Source organism: Cornus florida, unplaced genomic scaffold, assembly GCF_030987335.1.
Source record: "Cornus florida cultivar Cherokee Brave unplaced genomic scaffold, ASM3098733v1 CherokeeBrave_3.0.0_Hap2_Chr07, whole genome shotgun sequence".
Lineage (NCBI taxonomy): Eukaryota > Viridiplantae > Streptophyta > Magnoliopsida > Cornales > Cornaceae > Cornus > Cornus florida.
Window position 1 is genome coordinate 48,116,518 of NW_026775577.1, and position 4,806 is coordinate 48,121,323.

At 37.3% G+C, this 4,806-nt stretch overlaps 1 non-coding gene across 1 annotated transcript; it reads right to left on the reverse strand.

Annotated features, from left to right (window-relative positions):
• Positions 1-2,229: 2,229 nt before the first annotated feature.
• On the reverse strand, positions 2,230-2,336 carry LOC132267884 (small nucleolar RNA R71). Its single transcript, XR_009469114.1, has one exon. It is a non-coding gene; the product is annotated as a small nucleolar RNA R71 (small nucleolar RNA).
• Between the last annotated feature and the right edge of the window lie 2,470 nt (positions 2,337-4,806).

Consider the following 4,806-nt stretch of genomic DNA (forward strand, 5'->3'; position numbering starts at 1 on the left):
TGGGGCTAGAGTTAGCCCCAAGCATGCTTTCTATATCTTAATCTTGTGTATTATTGAGGGATTAGTGTTGTAATTAATGTTTTGACACTTTAATATATATAAATCTTGTTTATTCAATGATTTATGTGGTTTAATGCTTCCAATTGATCATTTCATTCTATCCATATGTCTATGTATACTAGAATAGATGTTCAAGTGCTTGTCTCTAGATTTTGTGTTATTGATGCATATCTATGTGTATTGATGCTATAGATTTGGAGATTGTCAAGACAAAGTGCTTAAAAGAATGCTCTTGTGATTTTCTTGATGGTTCATACTTATTCCTTGATGGATTGTGCCTCTCCCCTAGTTTACTTTCATGCTAGTAGTGTAGTTGTAGTGCAGTGTTAAATGGGAGGACAATCCATGCTTGTTGTTTGATGATCCAAGTTTTTGAATACAAGAAGTATATGTCTCTAACCTTGTGTTGTATTTGGATTGTGAGCTTAATGAAAGGATTAATAACTTGTTTTGATCTATTGTACCTTTCACATGTTGTTTAGACAATATATGCTTCATTGCTTAGATATATTGTGCCTTTCACATGATCTTTAGACAATACATACTTAACTAGTCATCATTGCTTGTTGAATCAACCAAACACACACACACCAATATTGCAACACACCATTTTCCCTCATTAGTCACTTGTCAACGGTATAGAAATACATTGCTTGGTGGTGATCTCTAAACCCTAAGATCTCTCTCTCTTACTTACTCTTAATTGCATTCTTTTGTCATCACTTAGTTTAATTTAGTTGTTATCTAATCAACCAACCAACCAATTGTTTGATCACTCGACCTACTAGCCCTAATTGCGATTCCACAACATTGTTTGATTCTCACAATCCCTTGGGACGATCCCTACTCGCCCTAGCTATATTTTTAGTGAAGGTAGTAATGGCTTTTATAAATGTAAAACTCTTGGCCATCGCCTTAAAATGCACACACTCTCAAACCTGACGGTAGGACGATAACCCATCAGTTTTTAGCGTCGTTGTCGGGGATTGATTGATTTGATTAGGCAATGTCGGATTTGTGAAATCAATTAGGATTAGTACTCTTTTGATCATGTCTTTACTTTATTTTTATTTTTTTACTTTTATTTTTCTTTTTGGTTACTTATTGTGTTGTTCTTACTTAACTAGGTGCATTGTTGGAAATGAAGCAAGCAAAGGAGCATTCAAGCTAAGCAAGCAACGAAAAAAGCTAAAAATTCTAAAAATTTGTTAAGCTAAGCTTTAAATTTGGAGTTGAAGTGCTAAAGGACCTTTGTGAGACTTTCTTTACTCAATCCCTTAGTTAAATCATCGGCCCCCGTGGAGGCTTATTTTTAATTATTCTTGCATCATCATTGTTAAAGCATGGGAGTATGAATTAAGTGTTTGTGGAAGAAGTCTAATTGCATTGTTGTGAAGGTATAGTGCTTGTCATTCTTTGTGTTTGTTGTGTTTTGCATTGTGCATGCATGGACGTCTTTCCTTACGACCAACTCTTGTCCCTCTTGATTTGCATCTTGAATCCATCGTTAGAAATCCTAGGGGAAAAGGAAGTTCAAATAGAGCCAATCTATCAATGGATGACCATAATAATGATCATGTTGAGGACCTTGGTCACATAGACCAACAAGGTATCCTTCATCCCAATGTGCACAATGAGAACATACAAGTACCATTAGGCATGCCTAGGCCATTCATTCACCAACCACCACAACAACAAGGCCAAGTTCCATATGGAATGCTAAGGCCAATGTATGCTCCACAACCTCCCATCATCAATCAAGGAATTCAAAACTAAGGTGTTCGTGTTGCACCTCAAGTAGCTAATCCATCTTTTGCTTTAAGAGACCATTATGTGCCTAACAGGTATAATGTACCTATATGCATCCAATTGCCTCCATTTAGAACACATCATTATGAAATTAAGCCACAAACCATTCAAATGCTTCCTAACTATCATGGACTTCCAAGTGAAGAACCTTACAAGCATTTGGATGAGTTTCTTGAAGTATGTTCCACCGTAAAATATACGGACATGCCGGAAGAGGTTTTAAGACTCAAACTTTTTTCATTCACCTTAAAAGACAAGGCAAAGTATTGGTTTAACAATCTTAGGCCTTTTTCAATCACTTCTTGGGCAGAAATGCAACAAAAATTCTTGAAGAAGTACTATCCAATTTCAAAGACCAATGCAATGAGAACCTCAATTCGAGAATTTTCACATGGGGATGGAGAAACGTTTTATGAGGCATGGGAACACTTCAATGAATTACTTACGAAGTGTCCACATCATGACATGCCCAAATGGCAATTAGTTCAATATTTCTTTGAGAGCTTATCGGACAACTATAAGGGTATGGTTGATGCTTCCATAGGTGGCTCATACATTGATAGGCATGAGGATGAGGTGTGGCGTCTTTATGAGAGCATGAGTGAAAATTCTTTGCATAGAAGAATGGTAGAAATTCACAAGGTAGGAAGAGTATTGGCTTACATCAAGTCGACCATTCAAATAAAATAGCCGCTGAAATGAAGTCTTTATCTCAAAGGTTTGATCAATTTTTGATTAACCAAAACTCGGCGAACCAAGTATCTTCCTTCCCTAACCATTCTCATCGTGCATCAAATGAAACATGTATGACTTGTTCTAGTATTCTTCATTCTACTTCTCATTGTCCTCACGGACAAGTCCAAAATGAACCTAATGAACAAGTTAATGCAGCTTTTGTGAACCAATGGAACAATCCTTATGGCACTCACTATAATCCAAGTTGGAGGAATCATCCGAATTTCTCTTGGAAAAATCAAGGAGAGGGCTCAAACCCTTCCCAAGGCAGTTTTTAAGGGAAGTACATTCCACCTCCACTTCAAAACCAAGGATCCCAAGGTTATAGACCTTATCAATCATAAGGGAATCAATTTGCTGATTCTCATTTTCCCAACCAATCTTATTTCCAATTAAATACTAGAAGTCCCGCCTTTGAAGAAAAAGTTTTGAATGCTTTGGGCACTTTAGAGGCTAACACACAATTGCTTCATTCTCACTCTTAATCTATTGCGAAGCTAGAAACCTAAGTAAGGCAAATAGCAAGCACTCTCAATGCAAGAAAGAAGGGAAAGATGCCCATTAATGCCCCACCTAAGCAACAATATATTGTGGAAACCCATTCCTCATCGGAAGGCCACACCATTGAATATGTAAATGTGGTGACTACCTTGCGGAGTGGTAAGGTTGTGGACAATTAAGTTGGAATGTCCAATAAAGAGAGTGAACCGATGCAACCTCAAGTTATAACCCATCCCGTTTCACATCCCATTCTTCCTTCATTGCATATATATGACCTTGTAAATGAGAAAGTCTTGAAAAATGTGTTCGAAAAAGAAGTTTTAAAAAATGAGGTTGAAAACATTTTGTTGAAAAATGATTTGAAACACAATGATTTGAAAACTTCTTATATTAAAAAGAGTTCAAAAGAAAATTTTGAACAAGTATTTGAACCAAAAGTTCCATTTTCGGATGCCTTAAAAGGATCCATTTCAAAAGACAAGCAAATCATGGAAATGTTTAGGCAAGTGAAAGTTAATCTTCCACTATTGGATGCAATCAAGCAAATTCCGGCTTATGCCAAATTCTTGAAAGACTTGTGCACCCAAAAGTGGAAGAACAAGAGCTAAGCACCAAGAAAAGTGGTTTTGACCGAGCAAGTAAGCTCAATTTTGCAACATAACACTCTTCCAAAGTTTAAGGACCCCGGTTCACCCACTACATCATGCATTATTGGTGATCATATCATTAATCGGGCCCTTCTTGACTTAGGAGCAAGTGTTAACCTTCTTCCATACTCGGTTTATGTCAAATTGGGCCTAGGTGAATTGAAACCGACGTCAGTAGTTTTGCAACTTGCCGACCGATCCATTAAGAAGCCTAGGGGTATAATTGAGGATGTTTTGGTTAAGATTGATAAATTCTTCTTCCCGGTTGATTTCGTTGTCATAGACACGGAATCGGTCCCCAATCCTAAGAGCCAAATTCCCGTTATCCTTGGCCGTCCTTTCTTAACAACCGCCAATGCCAACATCAATTGTAGGACGGAGATAATGAAGATCTCATTTGGCTGCACGAAGGTGAAGTTGAATATCTTTAATCCCACACCCAATTCATTTGACAAATATGAAGGAGAGGTTAATGTTGTAGATAAATGTCATGATCTTCAATGTCAAGGAAATGAGCTTTTGTGTAAGACCAAAACTTCCAAAGGATCATCTTCAACCTTGCATTCTAAAAATCTTGTTTCAAATTCTTACTTTGAAAGGGCATGAAAGCCCAAAGGTCGTGATTGCATAGACAAAGGACCAAAGGTTTCTTTTGAGCTTAATCCAACAAGTTCTTCAAAGAACCATTTATTGGGTGGAGTTCAAAGTATCTATCACCCCAACAAGGAGGGGATGCATTATAAGATCTTTGATCAAGGCTAAAAGAGCCCAATGTCTTGCTAGAGACGTTAAAGACTAGCAAAAGCATTTCGTAGGGTGTCAAAACCCTATTTCTCCCTCATTTCTATCTTTCATTTCATTTCTTGCGAAGTCTAGATACTTGTTTTTGGTTCTCATATGCATTGAAAGGAACTTTGGTGAGGATTGCATGAGCTTTCATGTCATTATTGAGTATTCTGCATACTTCGATCGATCTCAAACTTAAGCTCGATCGATTGAACTCCATTCTGCATCCAACACTTAGAAAATTTTTCGACTTGTAGAAACCTGCATC